This window comes from Haplochromis burtoni, unplaced genomic scaffold, assembly GCF_018398535.1.
Source record: "Haplochromis burtoni strain Fernald_Lab_line unplaced genomic scaffold, NCSU_Asbu1 Contig_1361, whole genome shotgun sequence".
In the NCBI taxonomy this organism is placed as follows: Eukaryota; Metazoa; Chordata; class Actinopteri; order Cichliformes; family Cichlidae; genus Haplochromis; species Haplochromis burtoni.
Window position 1 is genome coordinate 404 of NW_024583722.1, and position 14,284 is coordinate 14,687.

At 42.3% G+C, this 14,284-nt stretch overlaps 1 long non-coding RNA gene across 1 annotated transcript; it reads right to left on the bottom strand.

The window, feature by feature from the left end:
• Nucleotides 1-381: 381 nt before the first annotated feature.
• Nucleotides 382-14,204, bottom strand: LOC102311810. Its single transcript, XR_006053613.1, has 3 exons — nucleotides 13,404-14,204; nucleotides 9,075-9,243; nucleotides 382-2,036 (listed from the first exon to the last, which is right to left on the bottom strand). It is a non-coding gene; the product is annotated as an uncharacterized LOC102311810 (long non-coding RNA).
• Nucleotides 14,205-14,284: the final 80 nt, after the last annotated feature.

A 14,284-nucleotide genomic window follows, 5' to 3' on the forward strand; every position in this document is an offset into this window, starting at 1 on the left:
ACCCAAAGCGCTTTACAATGCCACTATTCATTCACTCTCACATTCACACACTGGTGGAGGCAAGCTACGGTTGTAGCCACAGCTGCAGTAACATCCTTTTTACAGCTAACTGTTGATCTGACACAGCTACACATTGTCATTGATAACAATGACTAGGAAAATTGCTCAACATCTAATTTTATTGATGTGTCATATTACAGAAACACTTATATGGTTTAAGAACTACAATATACTACAGAAATACATTGGAGAGTATCGCCCTGACTGCCTGCCAAGACTACACTCAGTACTAACAAAGAAAAATGTAGCTCTACATGGTTCTACTCAATGGAACAAGAGAACCATTATCAGAAATAGAAAAAACACTGGATATAGAAACAGTTTCATGATAATGGTATTTTTATTAATCACCATGACAATGGTAAATTTTTACAATTGGAAGCATTCCAAGACAAATTTTACATACAATATTCTTATTGTCATTACAAATTGATCAAATACATGACTTCTCACGAGAAACAAACAAACAAACAAACAAACAAACAAACAAACAAAAAAAAAAAAGGGGGTGGGGTCGGTGACAACAATATAATCTCTAATAAATGTTATAAATATGAGAAATGGCCAATACCTCCAAAACACAGACACTTTTCCAATTCCAATTCAGTTTTATTCATATAGTTCCAAATCAAAACAGCAGTTGCCTTATTGTAAGGTAAAGATCCCACAACCCTATAATAACACAACAGAGAAAACCCCAAAAAGCTTGCTCAACAACCCCTTATGAGCCAGTGCGTTGACAACAGTAGGAAGGAAAAAAACTCCCTTTTAACAGGAAGACACCTCCAGCAGAACCAGGCTCACAGGGGGCAGCCATCTGGCCCCCTGACCAGTTAGGGTAAGGGGAAGAAGACAGGGAAAGGACAAGCTATTGAAGAGAGCCAGAGATTTATAATAAATAATAACGAAATGCAGAGGTGTATAAACAAAGTGAAAAGGGCAACTGAAGAAGAAACACTCAGTTTCTTCTACAATTTTGACTGCATTTGCTCATGGGAACCTCCCAGCAGCCTAGACCTTGCAATGTAACTAAGGAAATATTTAGGATCACCTGATCCAGCCCTAACAATATGTTTATTAAAAAAAGGAAAAAAAAATATTTTGAGTCTAATCTTAAAAGTAGAAATAGTGTCTGTCTCCTGAATCCACAGAAGAGGGGCCTGAAAACTGAAGGCTCTGCCTCCCATTCTACTTTTAAATACTGAAGGAACCACAAGTAAGCAGTCTGAGAGCAAAGTGCTCTAATGGGGTGATATGGTGCTATAAGGCCATTAAGATGGGACCTGATTATTCAAGACCTTGTGTTCAATTCTAGGTTCAGTTTAAAATAATCTTAATAACTGTTATTCAGCTGCTGAGACTCTAAAAAATGTGGTTTAAAGTTTGTTTGTTTTTTTGGTTTTTTACTGTTAATGCTATCCTTTCAGATTTTAACATAAGACTTAGGTGTTATAAAACTGAAGATTTAAACAGTTTTAGATACATTATACACTCTCAAAGCACTTTGTTTGAATAAAATGTTAGATTGAAAAACACAGCAGCAGAAGGTTTCACAGAAGTGTGATTACTTCTTCTAATTTTATAACATGATCCAGAGTCCACATAATCAACAGATTCACCCTGGAGGCAGGGCCAAGGCGGTTCTCTGGGTCCAAAGGTTAGGAGAAGCTTCATGCTTATTATTTTATTTTTTATTATTTTATAAATCACACCTGTCCTGTGCCAGATGTTCTGTTGACCCACTGAGAAAGACATTATTTTTGTGACATCAGGAGGACTGACGCTCATCGCAGGGATCAAACAGGACTCATAATCTTCACCAGCAGCTCCCTCAGAGGGAAGTCTTCAGACCTCCACTATCTGCTCGGCCAATAAGATGGACAAACCCAACATGTCATGAATAGTGTGTTCATCAAGAGTGAACACATAACATGATTTTTCTGTTGTTGTTTTCTGGGTGGTGCTGAGGGCGGCTCCTGTAATCACAAGGAGAAAAGAATCATTACAAACTGTAAAATGTGAAGTGTATCTCTCAAATCTGAAATAAAGTGGTCAGAATTCAATGGTGGTCACCTGCAGGAAAACAAGAGACAAACACACATCATTAGCATTGTTTGAGCTGCTGCCCGAGTACTGGACAACATATTAACCTCCTAGGACCTGGCGTCCACATATGTGGACATCACATTTTGGGTTATTTAGACCAAAATACTTAATTTTGCTCTACAAGGGCCTGATATCCACTTACGAGGACATTATACTGCTACTGTTCTATCAACATTTTAAACGAATATCCTCATATGTGGCTCTCATTTTTCTTAGGAACAAAAATATGGTTAAAAAAAATAATAATCTGGTAATTCTTTGTTTTTACATTCATGAGAACCCAATCAGCCCAAATATCAAAGAGAAATTAAAAATGCCTGCCGTGGAAGAGTTCGGGTCTTAGGAGGTTAATGCTTCACATCATTTCTCTCTAGCGATATAACATGTACAGAGTACTGAACATTTAACTTTGTGAACAACACCTAATTAAGAACCTAATTTTGCCCTTTTAAACAAGAACACTTGAAACAAACTCTGTTGAGAAAAAAAAAAACAAAAAAAACAACATCTCTCTCACTCTCTCTCTCCCCCTTTCAAACCTGTGGGCGGTCTTTATCCTTCAAGCTCAGGTCATCTACCAGAGGCTTATGAGCTTGAGGGTCCTGCGGAGTATCTTTGCCGTTCCTAGGACTGCTCTCTTCTGGACAGAGATATTAGATGTTGTTCCAGGGATCTGCTGGAGCCACTCACCTAATTCCTGACAATTGCTGCATTCCGTAGTCAGTATCCGTAATGATCTCACTGAGGGGGTTCAGGCCTATGCAGAACAGCAGTGGGTAGATCCCGCACTTGATGGTGACTTGGGCTATAGATTTGAAGTTGGCTTCTAGTGTTGTTTGCCACATCACCAGTGAGTTCCTGATGAAGGCTGTTAGGGTCCTGTTGATCTTGTACAATTCTAGGAATTCCAGGATCCAAGTGTGAGCCATCAAGTCATAGGCCTTCTTATAATCAATCCAGGCAGTGCACAGGTTAGTCAGCCTAGTCTTGCAGTCTTGGGCAACTGCTCTGTCAACCAGTAGCTGGTGTTTTGCTCCTCTGATACTCCTACCAATTCCTTTATGTGCCCCGCTGATGTATTGACCCATGTGCCTGCCAGAAGCCTCCACGTGGTACTGACGCAAGTTATTAGCCGGTGGTTGGATGGGACTGATCCTTTGGTTCATTTGTGTAGTTAGGCACTCACTGACAACCTACTGGCTTCTTCAGCCAGTGGGTGTGAACCATGCTGGGGCCTGGTGGCAGTCCAACTCTTCATACTGGAGACCCTTTTCTTAAATGTCTGCCACTGTGATGGTTACTGGACCCTGTTCAGGGTTAGTGCAGTGGTCTGCTTTTAGATTTACAAACCACTGAGCATCGCCGTTATGTGTTGCGTCCTTCTCTCGTATGCTCTTCCTGTATTACTCAGTCTCCAGCCTTGGTGGTGCTGTTCTCATATTGTTCCCCTGCCACTGAGAGCACACCTTGGATTGTTCTGTGGGGAACAGCTAGTTTATTCTCCTGCCTTCTATTTCTCAGCTGCTCGGCATGTAACATGCGGCACATAGAGGAAGTGGCTGACTTCCAAATGACATAGCATTTGGGTGGTACCTCATTAATCTCTAGCCGTGAGAGCAGTTCCTTCTTCCAAATGTTGGAACACTGAGCTAATAGTTTCGCCATCAATCTGGATGCTGGGTATGGAAAATTCCATAGGTCCCTCATCCATTCATGCAACCCTTTCCGCTGGGTTTACTTATGTAGCAGCTTCCAACAGCGCCCTATTTTTGTCTCTTGCCCACTTATTTTGTCTTGTTCCACTTGTCATCTGTGTGTCCTGGTTACTCAACACCTGACGCGGACCTTGTTAATCCAGGCGACAGATCAAAGACGTGAGGAAGGTGGTTGGCCAACTATCGGAGCTACAGAAAGGGGAAATTAAGAAGCTGCCCAAGAAGTATAGCAAGCTGCCCATAACAGAGGCCTTAGAAACTGCCAAGCAAAAACTGAGCCTTTTCCAGCCGCTTCAAGAGGGTTAGGATTAGAGAAATAGAAGGCAGGAGAATAAACCAATGTCAATGTCAGGGGTAAATGGTAAAATGGCCTGTATTTATATAGCGCTTTTCTAGTCCCTAAGGACCCCAAAGCGCTTTACATATCCAGTCATCCACCCATTCACGCACACATTCACACACTGGTGATAGCAAGCTACATTGTAGCCACAGCCACCCTGGGGCGCACTGACAGAGGCGAGGCTGCCGGACACTGGCGCCACCGGGCCCTCTGACCACCACCAGTAGGCAACGGGTGAAGTGTCTTGCCCAAGGACACAACGACCGAGACTGTCCAAGCCGGGGCTCGAACCGGCAACCTTCCGATTACAAGGCGAACTCCCAACTCTTGAGCCACGATCGCCCGGGGAACAGTATGAGAACAGCAGCAAGGCTTGAGACCGAGCAATACTGGAAGAGCATATGGGAAAAGGACGCAACACATAATGGCAATGCTCAGTGGCTGGTGGATCTAAGAGCAGACCAAAACCCTCCTGAACAGGGTCCAGTAACCATCACAGTGGCAGACATCCAAGAAAGGAGTCTCCAATATAAAGAGTTAGACAGCACCAGGCCCTAACATGAGTCACTCTTACTGGCTGAAGAAACTGACTGCACTCTATGAGAATCTAACAGTGCAAATGAAGCAGCTGCTAGTCAAGACACTTACAATGGCTAACTGAAGGCCGGACAGTCCTGTTCCCCAAGGATCCTTAGAAGGGTCCAGTTCCATCAAACTACGGGCCAATACCCTGCCTCAGTACCCCATGGAAGCTCCTGTCAGGTATAGGGCTGGGCCATATTATACAGTTCACGGTAATACTGGTATAATGTTGGGCAACAGTAAGAAAATGAAATATTGCGATGGGTATATGGGTAAAACGCGCATGAGCAGTGCCTTTGTTTTAGCAGGCTTATGCCTTGGTTATGCTGAGGATATGTCGGCCAATTTCCACTGGAAATGCCTTTTGGTTAAACTGTCAGCAAGGAATTTGCATTTGCACTGTTAAATTTTTAATAAAAAACAGCTGGGTGGAGTGCCCACTCCGGGTCGGGGATGAGTTCCTGCCCCAAGTGGAGGAGTTCAAGTATCTCGGGGTCTTGTTCGCGAGTGATGGGAGAAGGGAGCCGGAGATCGACAGACGGATTGGGGCTGCAGCTGCAGTAATGCGGACGCTGCACCGGTCCGTCGTGGTGAAGAGGGAGCTGAGTGTAAAAGCGAAGCTCTCAATTTACCGGTCGATCTACGTCCCTACCCTCACCTATGGCCACGAGCTGTGGGTAGTGACCGAAAGAACGAGATCGCGGATACAAGCGGCAGAAATGAGCTTCCTCCGAAGGGTGGCTGGCCTCTCCCTTAGAGATAGGGTGAGAAGTTCGGCCATCCGGGAGGGGCTCAGAGTAGAGCAGCTGCTGCTCCACATCGAAAGGAGCCAGCTGAGGTGGTTCGGGCATCTGACAAGGATGCCCCCTGGGCGCCTCCTGGGTGAGGTGTTCCAGGCATGTCCCACCGGGAGGAGGCCCCGGGGCAGACCCAGGACACGCTGGAGAGATTATATCTCTCGGCTGGCCTGGGAACGCCTTGGTATTCCCCCGGACAAGCTGGAGGAGGTGGCTGGGGAGAGGGAGGTCTGGGCCTCTTTGCTTAGGCTGCTGCCCCCGCGACCCGACCCCGGACAAAGCGGATGACGATGGATGGATGGATGGAAAAAACAGCTGCTTGTTTAAGTAAAAATACATTGATGTTTGTTTGGTTTTTTTTGCACTAATAAAGTTGTGGAGTTGTAAAATATTTTGTCTAGTGTCAATTATATCATCAGTTATATCGTTATCGCAAATTTTCAAATGTATATCGTGATAAATATTTTTGGTCATATCGCCCTGCTCTAGTCAGGTATCATTAGTAGCTAAAATGAATAGGCATATGGCTCAACACATGAGAGGGGGCACATAAAGGAATTGGCAAAGCTACTGGCAGACAGAACAGTTGTGCTAGACTCCAAGACCAGGTTCACCAACCTGTGCACTGCCTGGATTTATTATAAGAAGGCCTATGACTCGATGCACCACAAATGGATCCTGGCATGCCTAGAACTGAACAAGATCAACGGGACCCTAAGCAGCCTTCATCAGGAACCCAATGGGCAGATGTGGCGTAAACATGCTAGAGGCCAACTTCAAGCCCATAGCCCAAGTCACCATCAAGTGCGGGATCTACCAAGGAGATGTTCCAGTTCTGCATAGGCTTGAACCCTCTCAGTGAGATCATTATGGATACTGACTACAGAATGCAGCAATTGTCAGGAATTAGGTGAGTGGCTCCAGCAGATCCCAGGAACAGCATCCAATATCTCTGTCCAGAAAAGCGAAGTCCTAGAAACGGCAAAGATACTCCGCAGGACCCTCAAGCTCCCAGGCCTCTGGTAGACTATGGAATGCAGCAATAGCAATGCAGACATAGAAGCCACTGTCATCAAGACATGGAAGCTCCTTACCATGCATGTAGGGTTTCACCCCAAATCTAGCACCCTGAGACTGTACGCCTAAATAGAAGGAAGGTATGCCTAAGAAGGAAGGAGGCCGAGGACTAGTGAGTGTCAGTACCACAGTCCAGGACGAGACAACGAATATCCACAACTAGGGCTGGGCCATATTATACCGTTCACGGTAATACCGGTATAATGTTAGGCAACGATAGGAAAATGAAATATCGCGATAGAATATGAGTAAAACGCGCATGCGCAGTGCCTTTGTTTTCATACGCACATGGCCGATTGTTGAGTGAAACAGATGAACCAGAATTGGTTTTGTAAAAATGGTGCAACTTCAGTGATGTGGAACTGGTTTGGTGTTTGTCCGTCAGATACACGACAAAGCACATTTTTTTGCAGAACATGCAAGCGGCCGTCGTTATTGTCGTATTTGTCGGACTAAGATGCTCTTAAATCTGGGAGTAATCTGGGTCCTAAACTCCGTATCTTCAGGTCAAACAACACTGCAGCATCACTGAGAGTTAAAAACTGTCTAAATTCTTTCATCTTTAATAAAACGATCAGCATTGCTGCTTTACCAGGTGTAACTATGAAGTTTAACTTCCAGGCATCCATGAAAACAAAAGTTATTACATTTAACGGAGTTAGAAGTTAGCAGGAAGCTAGCGGAAGTTAGCTCGCTAGTTTCGCTAGTTACCTAAGCATGATATGCATGTTCTGACTGAGAGATTTCTGAAAAATTCAAACGTACAGCTCTGCTATCACTTCCAACATAAATGAAGACAGGAAACTAAACAGCAGTGACGTTTGTAGGGTTACTGAAGTTGGGCTAGCTGGTATATAATGATGTGCTACGTGATCGCTAGCGACACAGCTATGTTAGCATAACATAAACAGTGAAGCTGGAGGACGAACACTAACACTTTTCCACTTATAAAAGTTAACGTTGTCCTGATGGTTAGAGACAAATGCAATCGCATGGCAGGATGCTGTAAACGGACCAAACTTCAGTCAGGAGAACAACTGAGATAATCCATCCACAATACGAGGTTAGTCATTAATATACTGCAACAACATGGGAATAGAGCAGCTGCCAGAGAATTCAACATTAATGAATCAATGGTACAGAAGTGGAGGAAGCAAGAAGAATGAGTTTAATAAAGTTTGATTTATCTGACTGCTTTGTTTCGCTTAATGTGCCTTATAATCCCGTGCACCTTATGGTCCGAAAAATACGTACTGCACACTGCAGTTTAATGTTGCAAAGCACCTCTTTTTAACTTCAGTGGATATTATACATGGTTATGCTCAGGATATGTCAGCCCATTTCTACTGGAAATGCCTTTTGGTTAAACTTTCAGCAAGGAATTTGCATTTGCACTGTTACATTTTTATAAAGCTTTAATGTACATAAAAACCAGCTTCTTGTTTAAGTGAAAATAAATGAAGGTTGTCTTTTTGCGCTAGTAATGTTGTGGAGTTGTATTTTGTCTCGCATCAATTATATCGTCAGTTATATCGTTATCGCAAATTCTCAAATATATATCATGATAAATATTTTTGACCATATCGCCCTGCTCTATCCACAACTACACCAGAAAGATGGCCACCACCAATGTGCTCAGTGAATACCTCAGGCAACAGAAACCTAAGAAATGGGAGCAAGAGGAGGAACTATCATGGAGTCTCTAACACAACAAGCAAGCCCCCAGGTACAAGGCTGTGTATAGATACCCCTGCTTTCCTATTATAATCCTGTTTCTTTTAGTTTGTGAACATCAGCTGTGTAAGACACAAACGGAAATCAGAAACTGGGACTGATTTTACAGGCTGTATTGTGAGAACATTTTCGATCTTCAGTAATTCTTCTTCTGTTAAAACTGAATGAAATCCATCAATGAGGGTTTAAAGTGCATTTTCTTTTATTAATTTGGTGTTACTGTCATTACAGATGTAAGGGAGACACAAAAATGCTGCCATTTGCATATATTTTATAATCAGCTCTCCAAAAGAACTGAAGGAGAGTCTAACTTGTTGCTCTTACAGAATAATACTCATAAAAAGTACAGTAACTGTCATGTTAGTTAGTGACTGAGCAGCTAGAGTGGCATTTTTCCATTGCTCTTATAAACAGTTTTAGTGCCTGATCTTCAGCTGCAGGTCTGAACATCTTTCCATTGAGTACAGCAGCAGAGCTCTGACTGTACAGCACTGACTTTAATGTACATTCAAGCTCAGAGTGACTTGTTTAGTCAAGGTATATTCATTCACATGCACGGATTAGCTACCAAACACGGCTTTCCCCAACAGATGACTGCTCAACTAAGCTAGCTATCTCAGGATGTTAATTTCTGATTATCTTACAAACACACATTCAACTTACCGAAAAAGTGCAGTTAGGCCTCTGGTCCTTCTGTCGGTTAATCCAGTTTACTGCAGAACACCTCATGCTGTCAGTTTGAAACAGTCGTGGTTTTGGAAAGTAAATCCTGGCCCTCCTCTCCGCGTCCTGGCTCTATCAGCCATTCCCGATTAGATATAGGCAAGTTTCTCTGTAACAACAGTTGCCAGTCAAAGCTGTCATGATGACGTTGACCCCAATAACAGCATTAAGTTATTAACTAGAATCCAACCTGTGAGAAAGGAGACCCCTTGAACAATGAGAATTACTAATAATGGCATAAAGCATCTTTGTGAAAAATCTGATAACATGGAGGAGCCAGGGTTTATGACCTATACTGGAGCCAGACACCAGGGGACAAGCTGTTAGGTCGTCCATGTTTTGTACAGTTATTGGTTGAAAACACTGACTTCAAATTCATATGTTTCATGGGTCATTATTTTAATTGGCTGGAGAAGAGACAGCAGGGTGACATTTACAGCTGGGCAACTTGAACAGGTAAAGCAAATATGCACTGTAGCCTGGAACAAGAGGTATGCCTACAGGAAGCAAAGATTAAAGGAGTGAATAAATAATCGTTGACTAATAAAAATTATTAGTGGCACGGTGGTTAGCACTGTTGCCGCACAGCAAGAAGGTCCTGAGTTCAATTCCAACATCAGGCCGGGGTCTTTCTGTGTGGAGTTTGCATGTTCTCCCCGTGTTTGCGTGGGTTCTCTCCGGGTACTCCGGCTTCCTCCCACCATCCAAAGACATGCAGCTTGTGGGGATAGGTTAATTGGATAATCCAAATTGTCACTAGGTGTGAATGTGCGAATGAATGTGAGTGCGAATGGTTGTCTGTCCCTGTGTGTTGGCCCTGCGACAGACTGGCGACCTGTCCAGGGTGTACCCCGCCTCTCGCCCTATGACAGCTGGGATAGGCTCCAGCACCCCCCGCGACCCTGAAAAGGACAAGCGGAAGCGAATGGATGGATGGATGGATGGCTGGATGGATGGATAATAAAAATTAACTGACAGATTAGCCACAGACTGACTACCAAAATAATCTTTACGTGAATATTAGAGAATATAGAATATTAGAGTATTTAGAGAATAAAATAATTAATTGCCTTTTATTTATGGGAAAATGCTGACAGTTCTAAACAAATGCAATACCATTATTGCCATTTTCAAATAAATGCATTAAACTAAGCACTCTTTACAGTGTGAATATGTTCTATATAGCATGGCTGTAGTCTTGAAGGTTGAGTCTCCTTGCAGGAATCAATAAACTGGCAGTCGAAGTGAAAATCTGCTGGATGGGGGAAAAAAACCCAGTCTAATTCTAGAAGCCTCAGCTTTCCTCTTGATTATAGTCCTCTAAGAGGAATTATTGCCATTACGGAACTGCAAGCCTGACCTGAAGTGTATAGTAAATAAAACCACTATTTACAAAAGTCAGTTTTAACCTTTGGATGAGTAAAGCTCCTTGTATGGCAGCAGTGATGCTTCACTGACCTACAGAGCCACTTAGATTGAATAGAGACATGTAACCAGGACAGATTTAACTCTTTGGGTGACCTGGTCCCCATTCAATTTGTCATAGAAGCAGTGATGTTGCTTATGCTATGATGTTGCTTATGCTATATGAAAAAGACAGTCCATGCTTTAACGTTCTACTTACGAGGGCCAGCAAATCAGAATAAAGTTAACTGAAAGGGAGGAAGACATCTAGAAACTCTTTGTTTCAGATATTTGATAAACTCAGAGGGGTCACTGAGGTACACCATTAGACAAATGAAGATCATCTGAACTGTGAATAATGCAAAGCTATTAATGTATCCAAGCATAAACATACTGTACTCTTCTGGATGAAGATTTCAAAGAGATCCATCTATTAATATCTATCATCCATCTCCCTCATACTGTATTTATAATCTAAAACTTCAGTTATGTTTTACTAATTTTAGATTTATAGATAGATAGTAAAGTGGAGTAAGAAAGTAAAGTAAGATTACAAAGAAAAGGAAATTGAGTAAATGCATTTGTTAAAAGTCAAAGTTTATGTAAAATGACTAAAAACATATTTACATTGTTTAAAAAAAAAGAGAAAAAAAAAGGTTCTTTCAGTTATTGTGAACTGCTTGTGAAAAATGTAATTTCCTGCATATGATGGGTGAAGGTAGCACAGGGTGGGAGAGAAGAGGAAAAGTAAAAAGAGCGCAAAGAGACAGTGTGCGATGACACAGAGCAGGTGGAGAAGTTAGCTTGTTTTCAAGTATTTTCAGTGAGTGAGTTCAGACTTTTCGTCAAGAGAAGTCACAGTTTGTGTCTGTACCCATGTTGGCAAGACACGGTAAAGTTTCAGCGTGAAGCTGCTGGACAGGACAGTGTATTTTGTTTTCTGCTGCTGGTGTAATTATTAAGATGGAGCAAGGCTAACACAGCCATTTGCTAAAAAGGACTACTGTAGACTGCCAACTTTGCCACCAGACTGCTCATGGTTTGTGGGAAATGCAGTAAATCTATTAATCTAGGCCTGATTTGTAAAAGGTGGATGGGCTCTGCCTCAAAAAGGTGGATGGATGGGTTCAGTCATTCAGGAGGGGTTCAGAGTAGAGCTGCTACTCCTCCACATCAAAAGCAGACAGGTAAGGCTGTCATGTCATAGGTAGGACAGGGCATTAAATTTAAATCTAAAATAAATAACGCTATGGAACCCTGAAAATAAAGTCTACATGCCACGCCCCCTTTAGATTCACCCTTTCAGCAAGTTGCCCAATTTAAACATTTCTCCAGTGTCTGTCCTTTGCTATTAAAACACATTAGAAACTATATTCAGTCAAAATTCTGCTAATCTGTCTTTAAGTGCTTCTATGAAGAAGCCCAGGGCTTATCGGAGAATTGCAAAACCAATAACCACGCCCTAAGAATTCCCATTAGGATCTGGCTAATAAGTACAGGTCTATAAGCATCAGTGCTGTTGCAATATTCAGTCTGAACTTGAATCTGTCAAGATAATAAACATACCAGCACAAATACATACAAATCACATGACATCTTTAACAGCAAACAGTTCCAGCTTCTTCTTCAATGACATAAGAAACTCTGTGCTTAAAAACAGGGTAAAGAACAGTGAAGGCTTTTTGATATTACAGTCCACCAACACTCCCCAAACAGACTAAGGAGTTAGTAAACTTTAAAAATCCAAGATTTCCTAAACAGCCAGCTCAGGGAAACCAACACAGCTGTCCTGGTATCCTTGAGAACCTTGTAAGCAGACTATTATGAACTACTCTAACCTGATACTGGGTGTCTTTCACGAAAACCACGATAGCATTGCTTATGCGTTTTATTTTTTCCAGTGACAGGTAACAACTACTGGCAAGTAACAACTACTGGCAAGTAATTCTTTGAAGCTCCACAGCTAAATAGTAGAGCATTCCAGTATTAAGGTAAACTTACCTCACTGCTTATTCCTTCTGACCTCTGTCCATTAAATCGTTGACTTACATTTCAGATCAAGGGTGCACAATCAGAGCTCTTGCAAAAATAATACAAGTTTCGTCGATACTAGAGAATTAAAAAGCTGAATTTTTCAATTCAGAGCTTCATTTACAAATGTTAATTTCATGAATTTCTTAATAAGAGAGGAAAGCCATTTCAACTGGCAATTTTAACTTTAGTTGGAATTCGAAGTTAATTTGTAATGTGTGTACCCTAAGGCCTAAGGCATAAAGCTATATTACATTTGTAACGGTGTCCGCTGTTAAAGCGCCTCGTTATCCAGTGCGTCGTACATTAGCCTAGCTAAAATTACACAGCAAGTTTAGTTAGCTAGTTGCTAGATAATAGACGAATACAGGCTTCTATTTACTGTACATTGACAGATCGGTTTAGCGGCTGTTATAATGACATCTTCTACAAGAATGAACATCAGCTCAAGGGGTAAGCAGTAGCAGGAAAAACAAACACATTCAGCTGCAGGTGAGGACAGCTGAGTGGCTTCACACCGGCTTTATTGTAACAACACACTGCACAGCGAGAATGAGTCGTCCCCGGCTCAAAGAACGCACGCTCAGTGTCATTATCAAAACAATACAATCAAAACAATCTTTTCAGTGATATTTTATCGGTCGAACACAGCGGGAAGCTCAAATTCGCAATAATATGCGAAACAACGGCTGAGGCGAATATTTGGCGAAGCGGAGCGCTGCATTGTCATTTGATAACCGTTGTTATCTATCAAACGCGCACAAACACACTGCGGTTAAAACCACACAAAAACTCTTCTTACTAGAATCTTTCAAGTCTCAGAGCATTAATTACCTTCTTTAAATATGCTGCTTTTATGACTCCGCTGTTTCAACCTGCTCTTCTCAGCCGCCATCTTTCTTAACCCGCAAATATCGGCAGACCGCTCTGACGTCACCGAACTCAGAGCGGCAGTAATGTCCGTGGGGTCCTAAAATACACAACCGGCCTGTTCCTCGTGTAAGTTGGCTTCTGTTCTGCAGCCCTCACTTTCCATGGTTTTATGGCAATATTACTAGGTAAATACCAGAGGTAGGAATTAGACACCTTTGAGAAGGGAAGTGGACTCAACAGTACCTCAAAATTCGGTTTCTTTAAATGGTCAAACAATGCAAACAATTTCCAGTGACAAGATATGCTGTAAACTTTATATTCATTTTTGTTCCAAATGGCACAGTAGCCTCAGAGAAAACAGAACGAGACATCTTCCTCATGTACATACAAGGGAGCTCAGTTTACCATAAATTGTATGGGTGTGCATTTATTTCTGCATATTTAGCAAAAATGTGCCATTTCATGACTCAGTAAGGTGATGGTTAAGCTTCAGCAGCAGTTTGCTCTCAAGGTTCTTTCTGTGAAGCTGTAACTGTTTAGCAGTGAACAGGAGTCCTGCATGACTGAGAAGTCCTTCACAAGCTCCAGATGCAGGAAGAGCTGTATTGATTTTGATCAACAGCTTCTTGATGTGAGGAATGCCATGCAATAGATCCACACCTCCAGTGAATGGACATGAAAGGTACTTCTCCAGCCCTGCTTCTGGCTTTTTTGACCCCATGGATCCATCATCTTAGTCGAATAGGCCGCTGTTTGCCCTAGCATCATCCAGCTCTATGTCTAGGTGATGTCTGATGAAGTTGAGACCTGTGGAAAGATGTATGGTTTTCAAAAGAATTAGG